An 18,388-nucleotide genomic window follows, 5' to 3' on the forward strand; every position below is an offset into this window, starting at 1 on the left:
GACACAACATTTCAAAATCATAAAATCCGGGTCTCAGCCCACTTTCATATTTCAATGGCACCTCGTGCCAATTTCTCTATCACAACCGCACAGACAACTCACGTGCCAAATATCATCATCATTTAACCACGGTACCTCGTGCCCACATTTCATATCACAACTGCATGGACAATTCACGTGCCAATATCATCATTATTTACTCACGGCACTTCGTGCCCATATTTCATATCACAACTGCGTAGACAGTTCATGTGCCAATATCATCATTATTTGCTCATGGCACCTCGTGCCCATATTTCATTTCATAATTCTCCTGACAATAACCACAGGCTCCCATTTCAACATATATCAAACTATTATCAATTTACCAACAACAAGACAAATCGCATAAGGTATAAAAATAAACACAAGGAAAATTAACATCATATGAAAATTACCAACACAATAACCCCACATCATCACATATTAGAATTGAATCAAAATACGAATAGTGCTCATCTATACGAATAAATCATACCTCTAATGACACCATCTGGTGTAGCGGCCTCAGCCATTCCATATCAAATATATCAATGGGTCGGGCCTCCCCCTCTAGGGCGGCCTTTACCCGCCTGTCCTCCACCCCTAACTGACTATGCATGTGGGGTAGTAACTGGAATAGAGCCTGTAGCCTGAGTATTCAGATGAAATCTGCCTCTCCCAAGTCTGGGACAATCTCTCATGATGTACCTAGTATTACTACACTGATAATAAATCCTCTGCGGGTTCAACTTCTCATACTGAGTCTGTGCCAGAAAACTGGAATAACTATTATAGGAACCTCGTGCCGGTGGTGCATTAAAAGAACTTACTGGAGCACCTCGAGTATTCTAAAATTGTTTCCATGACCCCGATGATACTGAAATGTAGAATTATCAAGGACGCGGGAATACCGCAAGTCCCAACATCATCCCATACAAATATCAGCTCTTAATCATATACAAGTGTTGGAGAACCTTTTAATACCACATATATACATCTCAGGTCAAAACTGATATAACGCATGGCCCTGCAATCTGATCGTTGATAGTGGACTCCCCTCACTTGGCGTGAAGCGATAGGACATAGTCCGATGATCCACAATACTAACCTTCATCGCTCGTACGACACCAGTCATAACACACATTATGCCATTTATTAGGCACATGTCATCCTCGTGACACTCAAAATTTCTTCCTCGAGTGCCTTGACTGCTAGTATGTATCCTTCACTAAATGGAAATCCCATACGAACCACATAGTCTCTAATACTACCAACTATATTCAGAACTACATCCACCTCGTGACCCTATCATGATTGTGATGATTAGGCAACTAATCAAACCTTCTTAAGATCGTATTTATCAACTAGAGATCAGAACCTGCTGCACCCCTATGTGCACAACTGAATAATCTCTCAATACTTCCGCATCCTCGATCTGGACGACACGTGGTAAAAATGGTTGAGCAACCCTGGCTCCCTTATAACCCCTCTGTAGTATCACAAACCATTAGCGCATAGTTGATACCGAGTGCGCAATTTTATACACGAGTGGATGCAAAAGAACATAAGATATATGCTTCAAGCTGAATAAATACCACACGATATAGAATGAAAGAAGTGAAAATATTTCCTACTAGCTCTGTAGCCTCGCGAAGATAAGTACAGATGTCTCCGTACCGATTCACAAGACTCTACTAAACTCGTTCGTGACTCGTAAAATTTATGAACCTAGAGCTCTGATACCAACTTGTCACGATTAAATATCCCGCCACAAGTGTCGTGATGGCACTTAGTCTCTAAGACTAGGTAAGCCGATTATAATAACAATTCAAGCCATATTTTTTAATATAAACCAACATCGGATATATTAAAACAAACTCCAAAAACTGGTAATACTGAATCACGAACTCTAACTGAATACATGGAATGATCTCAATGATCGAATACTCAATATTGTTTGATTAATAATTAACAGTACAATAAAATTGAAAGACTTCAAGGGACTGCAACGACAAAACAACTCTACCTTGAATCCTTGCGATTACACTTTAACTTTGTCCGAGTCTGATAGCTCCAATACCTGGCTATGCACAAACACTTGCAGGAGTGTAGTATGAGTACACCATGATCGGTACCTAGTAGGTATCAAAACTAACCTCAGTGGAGTAGTGACGAGGTACAATCGAGACACTCACTAGTCTAATAACCTGTGCAATATAGTATACAAAAATAATAGGAAACAAATAACAATGATGGCAACAATAATCAACCAGTTATATATACAGCAGGGCGACAAGAACACCATAAATATTGCGCAACAGATAATGAATACAAGTACAACAAATTAATCAAGTCCTTCCAATATAAATCTTTCGCCTATATGTTTTTCAAATAGTAATCTTGAGGATATAATACGTTCAAATAAATCACTTTCAAATAAAAATCTTTCAAATAAATTTCTTTCGAATAAAAGTCACCCTGTGACACATCATTTCAAAATCATAAAATACGGGTCTCAGCCTACTTTCATATTTCCACGACACCTCGTGCCCACATTTTATATCACAACTGTACGGATAATTCACGTGCTAATATCATCATTATTTACTCACGACACTTCGTACCCATTTTTCATATCACAACTGCAAGGACAGTTCACGTGCAAATATCATTATTATTTACTCACGGTACCTCGTGCCCACATTTCATTTCATAATCCACCTGAAAATTACCACAACCTCCCAATTTCAACATATATCAAACTATTATCAATTTACCAACAACAAGACAAATCGCATAAGGTATAAAACTAAACACAAGTAAAATCATAATATTACATAAAAATTACCAATACAATAACCCCACACCATCACATATCATCCTTAATAATAGCCACCCTTATCTCTCCTATAGCCACCCTTATTACTCCTATAATAGCCTCCCTTATCCCTCCGCCCAAACAATAACAATAGACACCCTTATCGCTCCTATAGCCACCCTTATCTCTCCTATAGCCACCATTATCACTCCTATAATAGCCTCTCTTATCCCTCCGCCCTGACAATATCAATACCCACTCTTATTGCTCCGCCCTAACAAAATTCTAACATACATAACAACAGTGAAATGTCACCCTTATATCCTCAAAATAATAACTCAAATAACACATCAATTTACACGGAATATTATCACGGAAACATAAACAAAATTAATTCATAGCACAATTTGCCCAATGGCCACAACCAATTTCAAAGGTATAACAAAATCAATTAATTTCACAACAAATAGCCCAAGGCTCCACACAATGTGTATAAAACCTCAAAACAACATAGGAGATGGAAAATACTCAGTATACGACAATGCCTTCATTAATCCAAATTCTTGATAATTATATAACGCCTCGGTATAAAATTATTTCATTAATTATTTGTAGATGGAAAATCCATAAAATAATTATTTTCAGGAAATATCAAATCACCAAACTCATGGAATTCACATAAATATACAAGCAATAACCACAACAAATTATCATATAAAAACAAATTCAACAAACACGAATTGAGGCATGGAAAATGGATGATTTAATATTTGCCAAGAATTATCCAATTTACTACACAATATGCCTAAGACTTTAACCCAATCAATTTTGCACATATAAGCCCGAGTACGTACTCGTCACGTCGCGTACACGGCTTTTTACATTTCACAAATGGCACATAAGACTCGATGCCTAAGGGGTAATTCCCCCACTCAGGGTTAGGCAAGATACTTACCTCGACGAAACTAAGTCAATGCTTTAAATGATCTTCGTGAGTGAAGTCACCTACGGACGACTCAAATCTGAAATTTGCCCCTAAACAAATTTCAATTTACAACAATGTAACCCAATTGCACCAATATTAGTAAACAAATTTCTAGATTTTTGGTCATTTGGGCATTTTATAAAACACCTAGACTACATAGCATTTTACTACCTCTAGTAATGGTGTTTCTTCATCCAACAATCCCTCCTTCCCATCATCAAGCGATACTAAACCATCCTTTGTATACAAAGAACCTTCTTTAGCACCATTAAAATCATCAATGAACTCACATCCACCCAATTGTTGCTAATTAATTAATTACAAAATTTCTACAACACCCAATAATCTAGTTTAAGTATTTATGACTCCCAAGCACCATCCAATAAGTGTTAATACTTATTTCTTGCTTACATACTCATAATAAATCTATACATGTAAGTCTAAGCGTGTAGGTTTGCCTTTTTGGAAGAGATCTTGCAAAACCCTCCTTTGCGTTATTGAAGAAATTTCTTGAAGATCTAAGTATTTTATGTGTAGATTTCATCAATACTAGTGTAGAAATGATGGAATTTCATACCAAGATAATATGGATTGCTTACCTTGAAGAAGAGGGGAGTTGGGGGTCTTGAGGCAGTAGAGAGGAGCTCCAAGAATCGGCCAAGAGGAGTGGGAGAAGTGAGCTACCGGAATGGTCTTTATAAAGGCTTCAGGCCTAACTTGTCCATCCTCGTGCATCGCGCGGACATGCACGAGCTGTCGTTCACATTCGCGTGCTGGGGCAATACTTCTCTGTTTTGTTTAAATGGCTGGGGCTCATGGCTCGTTCAAAACCGCGTGGTGCACGAGTTCACACGAGCTCCCTAGTTGCATCCTTTCTGTATTTTTTGTTTTCCAACTTACCGTCCTTCTATACCTTGCTATGATGTAGACCCCAATCCACTTCCAAACTTTCATATAAGTATGAAACCATGATTACACGATGTTACCCTCATACCTAGCCATATGCAAGCGAAAATGGTGATTTGAGGCGCGCTTTAAGGCCTCAAACCCTTAGCAAAACTTTCCTTGTTCCTTCTGCCATATTTTAGTAATTTGATTATAACTTCTTGTAGAAATATCCAAATGACAAATAGTTTGATACGTTTGAAACAAGACTCGAAGGGGTATTCTTTAGGGAACAAATTCATGGAATGTTTTTTCACATTATGAGAGTTATACCCATTCAAAGGTAGGTGTTGTGCAAGTGAGACACCTTTTCCACTTAATATTTTCAACTTTTGCCAATATGCGTCGAATTGTCCTACGGACTTCCAAATCAAAATACGGACACATGCCTAAGTCTGAAATCACTATACTAAGCTATTGGCATCATCAAAATTCCATTACAGAGTCGTTTTCACAAAACTCAAACTCCTGTCAACTCTTTTCATTTTAAGCTTCAAAATGAGAATTGTTGTTTTACTTAAATTCCAAATCTTCTGAAAATCAAACGCGACCACACACGCGGGTCATCATACATATTACAAAGTTGTTGAAGACCTTACGTCATTGAACAAGACCTTAATTCTTAAAATGACAAGTTGGGTCATTACATATTGTTTATCTTCTGCCCAGATAGAGAGCAAAAAGTAGATAAATAGTGGTGAATGTTGTTGATAGTTTTTTCATTGGCGTGTGTCATTAGTGTTAGGTCACCCGCATAGAAAAGATGTGACAATTGGGGGTCTCTGGTGCTAATTTCAATGGGATCCCACAGGGTTATATCGACTTGGTGGTTGATATATATAGACAATAATCCATGCATAATATGAATATGTATGGAGATATAGGGTCACCTTGTCTGATACCCCGTATAGGTTCAAAGTAGTTGGTTTAGGATCCATTGACTAGAACTGCTATCTTCCTAGTAGAGATGCAACTCATGATGAGGCTTGTAATTTTTGATGGGAAGCGAAAGGAAGTTAGGGCCTTGTAAACAAAGAACCATTAGATTCTGTCGAATGCTTTCTCTAGGTTAATTTTAATAATTAGATGGCCTTTTTCCCCTTTCATGGCATTATCACACGCTCTTCTGCCTTTTTAGGAAACTAGATTGGCATGGGCTGATGAGATCATTCAAGTAGGGTTTAATGTGATTAACAATGTTTTTTGTAATAATTTTGTAGATAATATTACAAATACCTATGGGTCGGTAATTCTCGAGGTTGTTCGCATGTTTGAATTTAGGCAAGAGGCACAATAATGTATGATTCATTTTCTCAGGACTTTTTGGCTCTCAAAGATTTCGTGGCATAGTTGGATAATTGAGGTACCTACTATATTCCAATGTCTTTGGTAAAAAAAAGGGTGAATACCATCGGGGCATGGGGACTTATAAGGCTTGAAGGAATAGACAACAGAAATAATTTCTTGAGTATCTAGGGGCCTATCTAGTGGTGAAAGATCAACATTGGAAAAATTTGTGGTGGTATTTTTAATGGTTCTCCAATACGTTTGGGTATGATTTATAGAGAATGTTTTGAAAATAATGAAGTGTGTGAGCAATGATCCTACGATGATTGCTTATCCAATTACCATTATCATCTTTAAAGAAGGATATGTTGTTACGTCTACGTCTATTGAGGAAAAATATGTGGAAGAACCTTGTATTGGCATCTCCCCCATTGAGCCAATTGATTCTTGATCTAAGCTTCAAGTGGTCCTCCTCAAAACGTAGGATATTACTGTAGTCAACCAGAAAGGTTTTCTCCACGTTTCTATGAAAGGTGCTAGTTGCGTAGTCCGGTGAATTCTGCATCCCTTTTAGCCTAGAAAGTAGTCTTTTTTTATTAGCAAAAATGTCACCAAAATTTTCTGTACTCCAACTTTTACTATTGGTTTGAAAGTTAGTGATGGTGTCGCTGAATTTTCTATTATGCCAGCTATCTTTGACTATGTTTGTGAACTCAGGATGATTACACCGGTACTTTTCCATCCTAAAAGGTTTGGTGGTATTAGCAGCACTAGGATTTGTTAGCCTAATTAAAAGAGGGTTGTGGTCAGAGTATGTTTTGAGCATGTATGTTGTGCTTACTGATGGGTATGAATCTAACCAAGATTCGTTAGCAAGACATCGGTCAAGTCTTTCTAGGATAAGCCCATGCCTCACATTTCTATGGTTTGACCAAGTGTAATGACATCCCTTGAACCCTAAATCTATTAATTTACATGTAACGACCTGGCCGGTCATTTTGAGAATTTAAGTCCCGATCGGTGGCATAAGGCCCTGATCAGCTTCATATTATGTGTATTGACTTGCACGCGTGGGTGAATTTAGTTACTGGATGATTCGAAGTGATTTTGGACACTTGGTCCCTAAAATGGAAGCTTAAGTCTTAGGATTTTGACTGTAGTTGGAACTCTATGAAGATGACTCAAGAATGGAGTTTTGCCAGTTCCGCTAGCTTCGTTGGGTGATTTTGGACTTAGCAGTGTGTCCGGACTGTGAATTTGAGGTCAGTAGCTGATTTAGGCTTGAAATGGTGAAAGTCTATTTTTTGGAGATTTGGACTAGAAGTGGACATTTTGATATCAGTGTTGGAATGCAATTTTGAGAGTTGGAACAACTCCGTTATGTTATTTGGGACTTGCCTGCAAAATTTGACATTATTCCGGGTTAGTTTGATAGGTTTCGGCGCGGGTTTTAGAAGTTGGAAGATTTGAAAATTTATAAGTTCGATTCTTGGTTCGATGTTGTTTTATGTGATTTGATACCCTGAGCTAGTCCGTGTTAGGTTATGGAACTTGTTGGTATGTTTGGACAGGTTCTCGAGGGGCCTCGGGTGTGTTTCGGATGGGCTACGAGCCATTTCCTTCTATTTTTGGACTGCTGATATCTGTCATCTGCTTTTCTCCTTCGCATTCGCATCTGCTCCTCCGCGTTCACGATGAGTAATTTTGGAGGAGGGAATATTTTTTCTTCGCATTCATGTTCAAGCTTTCGTGTTCGTGAAGGTCTGCCTTTTTCTTTTTTCGTGTTCTCATCCTTCCTTTAGCATTCGCGTAGTAGAAACCAGGCCCTGAGCGCTGGTGATCATTAACTCTTCGCGTTCGCATGTCCTCTTCGCGTTCGCGTAGGTTCATGTCCCTCGTGCTTCGAGTTGCATCCGTTTGCTCGTGTTCGCAAAGGGTCTTCTGGTAACCCTGATTTTTCTTCTTTGCGAACACGATTACCCTTCCGTGTTCGCGATGCTTTAAGACCTGGGCAGAATATATAGTACTCTATACCGAGGGTTTTCCATTTTCACCATTTTTGGAGTTCTAGAGCTCGGTTTTGAGCGATTCTTTGTATGTTTTTCAAGAAAATCGATTGGGTAAGTGTTCTTCAACTAGAATTTAATATATTCCATGATTTTATCTTTATTTTTATCATTTAATTTGTGTTTTGAGTTTAGGAAAATGATGGTTTTTGAAAAAACTTTTCAAAATGAAAATTCATGATTTGAGGGAAGAAATGGTATCGGAAATTGATGATTTAGTATGGTTGAACTCGTATCAGAATGGGTGTTTGGGTTTTGTAAAATTTGTCGGGTTCCGAGGTGCGGGCCCGGGGGTCGACTTTTGGACCGATTTTTAGAGTTTGTTAAAGATTGAGGCTTTATGATCCGGAATAGTCTCATATGAGTTTTATTTGTGCTTTGAAGTTATTTTGATTAGGTTTGAGCCGTCCATAGGTCATTTCACCCGAGAAATTTATTTTTGAGTATTGATCTGTCTTCTTTGAGGTAAGTATCTTGCCTAACTTTGTGTGGGGGAATTACCCCTTAGGATTTGAGTCTTTTATGCTAATTGTTGTCCGTATACGCGAGGTGACGAGTACGTACCCAAACTTATTTGTGGAAAATTGGCCTTTAGGGATTCTTAGGTCCTTGTATTCACTGAATATGCAGTTGTGCTCGTTATGATTATGTTTCATAATTTCCAGTTTCACTTCTACCTGCTTTAATTGGAATTAATTTCTTCATGATCCACTTTTGTTGTTCATTTGATTCATATGTGCCTTAACTGAAATTGTATCTCTTCTATTGTCGTGTTGTCTTTTCCCTAAGTGCTTATCTTTATATGTAATTATAATTATCTCTTATGTATTTGTTCATCCTTAATTGAGGCAAATTATTATCCTTATACCGCTTATCCTTTATTGGAATTGTTGTATCTCTCTCTTAATTGCCCAACCTAAAAACAAGTTAGATATCCTATATTTTAGTTGACTTGTCCTTATTTGGAATTATTCATCTTGTGTTAGCTCCCTCGTTGTCGAACTGTATATTGTGGACCGTTGTTACATAATATTTCCTTTCTTGTTGAGCTGTTCTTATTATGACTAGCATTCTCTATTGTGGCTACTCCTTGTCACATAGCTCCCCCGTTTCTTTTAGTTCAAGAATTTTTGAGTTGACTTATTTGTTTTACCCTTGTATTATTATCATTGTTGTTGTTGTACTTATTGTGGTGATGCATGAGGTTTCTGTCGTGCAGTTGTTGTTATTGTGATACACGAGGTTTCTACCGTGCGGTTGTGGTTATTGTGATGCACAAGGTTTCTGCTGTGCGGTTGTTGTTATTGTTATGCACGAGATTTCTGTCGTACAATTGTTGTTATGGGGTTGCACAAGGTTACTGTCGTGCCATTGTTACTATTGATATTTGCACATGCGGCGTCACAAGGTGGGATATATATGTGGGTTGTGCATGTGGCGATACAAGGTGTGAACATTATTATGCACGTGTGGCGAGACAAGGCGGGCACTTACTTTATTATTGCACACATGGCGAGGCAAGGTGGGCTGTGTCAATGATTGATTTGTGATGTCCTGGGGGTATTCTTGTTGTTAATATTTGTGTAGTGGTACACTTACCTATGTGAGCTTCATCATGTAAAAGTTGTGAGAAAATATTCTACGTGTTGTCCGTTCTTTTTTCTTATACTTATTTGCCGGTATGGACTATGCTAGGACACTTGCACAAGCATACATGTAGTTAAGCACTCTTATCTGATAAGTGGTTTTCTTGATACTGTTGAGCATGGATGCTCACCCTTTTTTTTTCCTTCTATGTGAGAATGTCTCTATTAGTAATGAGTCGTCAGTGCGGTTATAAGGTGTTATGAGGGCACATGATGCCAAGTGTTAGGGTTCAGGTATTGAGACCTGTGAGTTGTGATTTGTCCGAGGTTTGGTACCTCGTGGAGTTTGATAACTAAAACCTGATGTAAAAGTGGTTGTAGTTGCTGAGTTATTAATTGTCCTTGCTGTATTTGTGATTCCGGATTTAGGTTGTGTTCCATTCACTTTTCTGTGTCATTTTTATGGTATTGCGCTGATTATTTTTATTTCCTTTCTTATTGAAATTACAATATTGTGAGACATATTGCATAGTCTTTATGTAGATATCATATTTCTGTTGTTCCTATACTTATACTTGTTCAGTTTATTAGACTAGTGGGTGTCTTGACAGTTCCTCGTCACTATTCCACCGAGGTTAGTCTTGATACTTACTGGGCACCGCTGTGGTGTGCTCATACTATACTTCTACACATTTTTCTGCAGATCCAGGATATTTGTTCGTTAGTAGATGTGCGGGTCGTTGCTGTGGAGATTCAAGGTAAAGCTAATGCTGCATTCGCAGGCTTCAGAGTCACCCTCAAGTATTCGTTTTCCACTATTTATTCTTATATTGGGACAATTGTATTTAGAAGTTTTCTAGTAAACACTCTCTAGAGCCTATGACTTGTACTGTCGGTTTTGGGAATTGTAAATTTAAGAGATTTTTATTTTAAATTGTCAGATGTTATTTAAATAATGTTGTTGTTTCAATTAATGTTAGGCTTACTTAGTCCCTAAGACTAGATGCCATCACGATACCCAAACAGAGGGGAAATTGGGTCGTGATAAGTTGGTATTAGAGCTCTAGGTTCATAGGCTCTACGAGTCATAAGCGAGTTTAGTAGAGTCTTGCGGATCGGTACGAAACTATTATATTAGGGCAGTTTCACTTCCTTCAGTCCTATCGTGCGAGTTCATTGATCTCGAAGTTTGAACTTTTATCATTCCATTCTCTCAAAGATGGTGAGCACACGAGTTACAGTTGTTGATGATGTTGCCCCTGGAGCAGATGTCGCTAGGGGCAGAGGCAGAGGCCGAAGAGAGCACGCGTCGCAGCTAGAGCACCTACCAGAGCAGCAGTTGAGGAGCCACCAGTAGTTCCAGTAGGGGGCAGGTACTGGAGGCGCCTGCTGTTACCCCCGGACTTCAGGAGACCTTAGCACTGTTCCTGAGTATGTTTGGTACATTGGCTCAAGCAGGGTTGATTCTGGTTGTACCAGCTACTTCACAGACCGGGGGAGGAACACAGACTCCCGCCGCCCATAACCCAGAGCAGCGAGTTCATGTTGGTAAGGTACACAACCTATGGTCCCAGTTCATCCCGTGGTTAGGGCCGCAACATATGAGGAAGAACAGCTTAGACTTGCAAGGTTCAAGAAATATGACCCTCCTACATTCAGTGGTTTGGCTTCAGATAGTGCAAAATGTTTTCTAGAGGAGTACCATCGCATTCTCCGCACTATGGGTATTGTTTATATGAGTGGGCTTACTTTTACTACGTTCCAATTTAAGGGAGCAGCTTATCAGTGGTGGCGGGCATATGAGTTGGGCAGCCCGGCCGATGCAGCTTCACTTACATGGGTTCCGTTTTCAAAAATGTTCTTGAAAGAGTTTGTACCTAAGTCCCTTCGAGATGCATGGCGTGCGGAGTTTGAGTGGTTGCGCTAGGGCATTATGTCAGTATCAGAGTATGCCGTGAGATTCAGTGATTTGGCTAGGCATGCAACTGCTTTGGTCTCCACAGTTAGAGAGCGTGTTCATAGATTCATTGAGGGACTCAGGCATGATATTCGGTTCAGCATGGCTCGGTAGTTAGAGTCAGTTATATCGTTTCAGCAGGTGGTAGGGATCGCTCATCGTGTAGAGGGTATGTGGGATAGGGAGTGAGTGGAAAGCCGGGGCCATGAGAGAGAGTACATGCGAGATCATCAGAGAGGACAGGGAGGCGAGGAGGCCTCATAGACCAGAGAGATCGACTGGTCCTTATTTTGGAGGGAGGGTACGACATGGTAGAGGTTTTGTGGGTCAGCTATTTCAGTTTGCACTTCAGGCTTCGCACAGTGTTTCAGGTGCCCATGGGTCTCAGAGTACCCGTACCGCATAGTTCCCACAGCAATATCAGCAGAGATGTTGCATCGAGTGTGGAGATACCAGCCATAGGGTGAGAGATTGTCCTAGACTCCGGACAGGTGTGTCACAGCAGAGTATTCAGGCGAGTAGAGGGCACCCAAGAGGGGAAGGACCGACCCGTTGATGTGTCTCGTATATTTGGTTGGAGGGCACTGCGCCAAATGATGTCATACTGGTATTCTTTTGATTTGTTATAGAGGGGCACCATTCGTATTTTGAATCGGTTATGCTTATCTGGGCGAGTTCCACTATTTGTTGTCCCACCTATGGGTGAGTTCATGACTTAGTATTATGTTTATGTGTTTGCCCCTGTTGGGAGTTTCTATGAGTGATAGCCGTGTCTATCGTTGTTTTAATTCATTATTGAAAGTTACGCGACTAAAAGTGAATTCATATTGTCCATTATTGTCACGACCCAATTTCACCTATAGGTCGTGATGGCGCCCAACACTACAGCTAGGCAAGCCTACCAGTAATTTAAAATAACCAAGAAAATAAGCAATTCTTAATTCAACCAATGTGTGTGCCAAGACCTGGTGTCACAAATGTATGAGCATCTAGTAGATTATACAAAACTCCAAATACTGTCAAAAATAAAAATAGACAGAATAAAATGCAAGAAGAGGCACTGGTAGCTGCAGAATGGCTCAGAAAGGTAGCCAGTGGATATTCGATCATAGATCCTCGACTAGTACCTGCTTCAGATCATGCACAAAACGTGCAGCAAGTATAGCATGAGTACATAAACAATGTGTACCCAGTAAGTATCAAGCCTAACTCGAAGTGGTAGAGACGAGATGGGCCACTTTGACACTCACTATGGGTCAATAATAATAATTGAAATAAAACTAGAATATCTAAATCAACATGATTCACATAATTTACAATAATTTATTTAACCAGAAGAATTAATTAAATTCCTTCAAATGTAACAATTCTCAATATATTAATTTAATTCCTTCAATTCCAATAAATTTTCAAATTTATCAATTAGTCTCATTTACAGTAATGACAATAATTCCTTAACAAGCAGGAATAATAATTCTTTAAATTTCAAAGATTTCCAAATTATCAATTAGCTTCAGAAGCTACAATAAACTATCAAAGTATCGTGTAATTATTATTATTATTAAGCACGATTTCTGCCAAGGTCGTACGGCCCAATCCAGAATGTCGTGTACACTGCCAAGGGACGTGCGACACGATCCATAGATGCATCTATCCTGCCAAGGTGTTCGGCCCGCTCCACAAGAAAGGAGGACATTTTCTTATATACCTCCGCAAGGAGAGTATATTTATTATAAGATAAATTTGGGAGGAATAACAATTTATCTTAAAAATTAATTAATTTAAACAAAAAAATCAAGCATATGAGATTTCCATCCTTTAATATTTTTATCTAACAATTCACAATATATATATATATCAAATAATATTAATTAAACGAAGAATACAATTTACACAAGTAATTCATGCTTTGAGTCCTAAACTATCCTTACTTTAGTATTAATAGTAGCTACGCACAAACTCTCATCACCTCGTGCATACGTAGCCCCCACAATTAGAAACAATTATTACCTTAATTACCTATGGGGTAATTTCCCCCTTACAAGATTAGACAAGAGACTTACCTCAATTTTCTCCAATTTAATCCACTAGAAGGCCTTTTCCACGATTATCCAACTCCGTCTGGCTAAAATCTAGCCAAAATAATTTGATACAATCACTAAATATTATAGAAATAAATTCTATAAGAAAATACAACATTTTCAATAAAAGTCCGAAATTAATTTAAAAATTGTTTGTGGGCCTCACGTCAAGGAATCTGGCGAAATTTATGAAATCCGACAACACATTCAATTACGAGTCCAACCATACCAGTTTCACTCAAATCCGACCCCGAATCGATACCAAAATCTCAAAAATTCATTTTCTATGAGATTTCAAAAATTTCCCCAAATTTCAATCTAAAAAAGATAACTATATGGTGACAACAATGATATATTCGTGTATATAGACCAAATCCGAGTTAGAATCACTTACCCAAATATTTTTTCTTGAAAATCTGCCAAATATCGCTTCTGCTCAAGCTCAGGTTCGTCAAAAATGGCAAATGGGACGAAGTTCCCTCCTTTATAATCTGCCGAGGCAGCCTTTTGAACTGGGTCTCGATCGTGTCTTCGATCATGGCCCTCGAGCCTGGGCGTCGATCGTAGCTTCGATCATAGCGCTCGAGCCTAGACCTCGGTCCTGGCATCGATCCTGGCATCGAGCCTGGTCCTTCGATTATGGCCTCGATTCTGTCATCGAGCCTCGTCCTTCGATCATGGAATCGAGCATGGGCCTTCGATCATGGCCTGGATCATGGCATCGATCCTGGGCCTTGTCCCTGGCCGTCGACCCTAAGCTCGATATTTGTGCTCGATCTCAGCCCAAAATATCCAACATAAGGAAAAATTGTAGCAGCTTTTTAAATCCAATTTTTGATATGTTAACCATCCAAAACTCACTTGAGGCCCTCGGTACCTCAACCAAATATATCAACAAGTCCTAAAACAACATACGAACTTATTTGAAACTTCAAATCACATAAAACAACGCTAAAACCATGAATTATGCTCCAATTCAAGCTTAATGAAACTTAAAATTTCCAACTTCTACATTCGATGTCGAAACCTATCAAATCAAGTCCGATTGACCTCAACTTTTGCACACAAGTCATAAATGACATAACAGAGCTATAAAAAATTTCAGAAATGGATTCCGACTCCGATATCAAAAAGTCAACTCCCCGATCAAACCTCCAAACTTAAATTCTTGTTTTAGCCATTTCAAGCCTAATTTAACTACGGACTTCCAAATAAAATTCCGAACACGCTCCTAAGTCCAAAATCACCATACGAAGCTGTTGGAATCCTCAAAATTCTATTCCGGGGTCATTTTCTCAAAATGTTGACCAAAGTCAAACTTGGCCTTTTTATAGCCAACTTAAGGAACCAAGTGTTCCGATTTCTACCCAAACACTTCCAAATCCTGAACCAACCATCCCCGCAAGTCATAAATCATTAAAAGCACATACGAAAAGTTTTATTTTAGGGAACGGGATTCTAAAAGTCAAAATCACCGGTTGGGTCATTACATTCTCCACCTCTTAAACAAACGTTCGTCCTCGAATGGGTTTAGAATAATACTTGAAGTGCTGAATAGTTTGGATATCTGCTCCACATGTTTTTCTAGGCCTCCAAAGTCGCTTTCTCTACTGGTTGGCCCCTCCACTGGACTAGACTTTTACTGCAGAAATCCTCTTGGACCTCAACTGGCGAACCTGTTTATCAACAATGGCAACTGGCTCCTCTTCATAACCCAAACTCTTATCTAGTTCAGTTGTGTTGAAATCTAACACATGTGATAGGTCGGCATGATACTTCTAGGGCATAGATACATGGAAGACCGGATGAATTCCTGATAGGATGGGAGGCAATGCAAGCTCATTAGCAACCTCCCCAACTCGTTTCAACACCTCAAATGGGCCTATAAATCCTGTGCTTAACTTCCCCTTTTTCTCAAATCTCATGATTCCCTTCATCGGTGAAACCTTCAAAAGAACTTTTTCACCTACAGTAAATGATAAATCACACACTTTCTGATTCGCGTAGCTTTTATGTCTAGACTGTGCGGTATGAAGTCGCTCCTGAATCAACTTTACCTTTTCCAAGGCATCCTTCACCAAATTAGTACCATAAAACTTAGCCTCACAAGGCTCAAACCACCCGATAGGCGATCGTCATCGCCAACCATATAAAGCCTCAAATGGAGCCATCGCGATGCTGGATTGTTAACTGTTATTATAAGCAAACTCGGCCAAAGGCAAGAAACGATCCCACTGAACTCCAAAGTCAATCACACATGCCCTGAGCATATCCTCAAAAATCTGAATTGTCCTCTCTGAGTACCCGTCGGTCTACGGATGAAAGGCTGTGTTGAGCTCTACACGGGTCCCCAATTCACTCTATACTGCTCTCCAGAAATGTGAATTAAATTGAGGACCTCTATCTGATATGATGGAAATTGGCACACCGTGCAACCGAACTATCTCTTGAATATAAATTTGGGCCAGCCTCTCTGAAGTATACGTAGTCACAACCGGAATGAAGTGTGCCGACTTGGTCAACCTGTCAACAATGACCCAAACTGCATCAAACTTCCCCAAGCTCCGCGGCAACCCAACTACAAAGTCCATAGTGATGCATTCCCATTTCCACTCTGGTATAGTCATCTGCTGATGTAGGCCACCTAGCCTCTGATGCTCATATTTAACTTGCTGACAATTTAGACACCTAGCCACACACACAACTATGTCCTTTTTCATTCGTCTTCACCAATAATGCTGCCTCAAATCATGATACATCTTCGTAGCACCTGGATGAATAGAATACCGAGAAATGTGTGCTTCCTCTAGGATCTTTTTCCTTAGTCCATCCACATTAGGAACACATAGACGAGCCTGTAGTCGCAGAACACCATCCACTCCAATAGTAACTTCCTTGGAACCACCCCATAGTACCGTTTCTCGAAGAACCATTAAGTGTGGATCATCATACTGGCAAGCCTTGATCTATTGAAATAGTGAAGACTGAGCTACAACACATGCAAAAACTCGGCTGGGCTCTGAAATATCCAGCCGCACAAGTCTATTGGCCAAGGACTAAATGTCCAAAGCTAATGTCCTCTCCTCTACTGAAATGAAAGCCAAACTACCCATACTCTCCGCCTTTCTACTCAAGGCGTCTGCAACCACATTTGCTCTGCCCGAATGATACAGGATAGTAATATCATAATCTTTTAGTAACTCAAGCCATCTGTGTTGTCTCAGATTTAGGTCCCTCTGCTTGAAACAATGCTACAAACTGCGATGATTAGTGTAAACTTCACAAGACACCCCATAAAGATAATGCCTCCAAATCTTTAGAGTGTGAACAATCGCTGCTAACTCTAAATCATGTACCGGATAATTCTTCTCGTGGGGCTTTAGCTGACGTGAAGCATATGCAATAACTCGCCCTTCCTGCATTAATACGCAAGCCAAGCCAATGCGTGAAGCGTCACAATACATTGTATACATCCCCGAACCAGAAGGCAACACTAACACTGGTGTTGTAGTCAATGTTGTCTTAAGCTTCTGAAAGCTCACCTTAAAATCATCGGACCATCGGAACGGAGCACCCTACTGGGTTAATTTGGTCAAAGGTGTTGCAATAGATGAAAAACCTTCCACGAACCGATGTTAATAACCTGCTAAACCCTGAAAACTCCATATCTTAGTCGCCGAAGTGGGACGATGCTAATTCTGAACTGCCTCAATCTTTATGGGATCAACCTTAATACCCTCACCCGATACAATATGCCCCAAAATTCTACAGACTCTAGCCAAAACTCACATTTAGAGAACTTAGCATATAGCTTTTGTTCCCACAACATCTGAAGCACTACTCTCATATGCTGCCCATGCTCCTCCTTACTGCGCGAGTAGATCAAAATGTCATCAATGAAGACAATGACAAATGAATCAATATATAGCATGAATACCCTGTTCATCAAATCCATAAACGCTGTCGGGGCGTTAGTTAAACCGAAGGACATTACCAGAAACTCATAATGACCATATCTAGTCCGGAAAGCAGTCTTCGGAACATCCGGATCCCGAATATTAAACTGATGGTACCCCGACCTCAAGCCAATCTTTGAGAACACCCTAGCACTCTGCAACTAGTGAAATACATCATCAATACGCGGCAACGGGTACTTGTTCTTAATAGTGACTTTGTTCAATTGGCGATAATCAATAGACATCCGTATTGTTCCATCCTTCTTCTTCACAAATAATACCGCTGCACCACAAGGCGATACACTCAATCTAATGAACCCTTTGGCTAGTAACTCCTCAAGCTGTTCTTTAAATTTCTTAAATTCTTTCGGAGCCTTATGATACGGTGGGATAGATATAGGCTGGGTATCTAAATCCAAGTCCATACAGAAATCTATGTCACGAACAAGTGGCATACCTGGAAGATCTGAAGGAAATACATCGGAGAATTCCCGAACTACAGGCACTGAATCAATAGCTGGAGTCTCTGCAGTAGTATCCCGAACATAGGCTAGATAAGCCAAACAACCCTTCTCAACCATGTGTTGAGCCTTTATAAAAGAAATAATTCCATAAATGAACTAGCAGACGAACCCTTCCACTCCAGCTTAGCCAATGCTGGAATAGCCAAGGCAACAGTATTGGCA

Source organism: Nicotiana tomentosiformis, chromosome 9 (genome assembly GCF_000390325.3).
Source record: "Nicotiana tomentosiformis chromosome 9, ASM39032v3, whole genome shotgun sequence".
Lineage (NCBI taxonomy): Eukaryota > Viridiplantae > Streptophyta > Magnoliopsida > Solanales > Solanaceae > Nicotiana > Nicotiana tomentosiformis.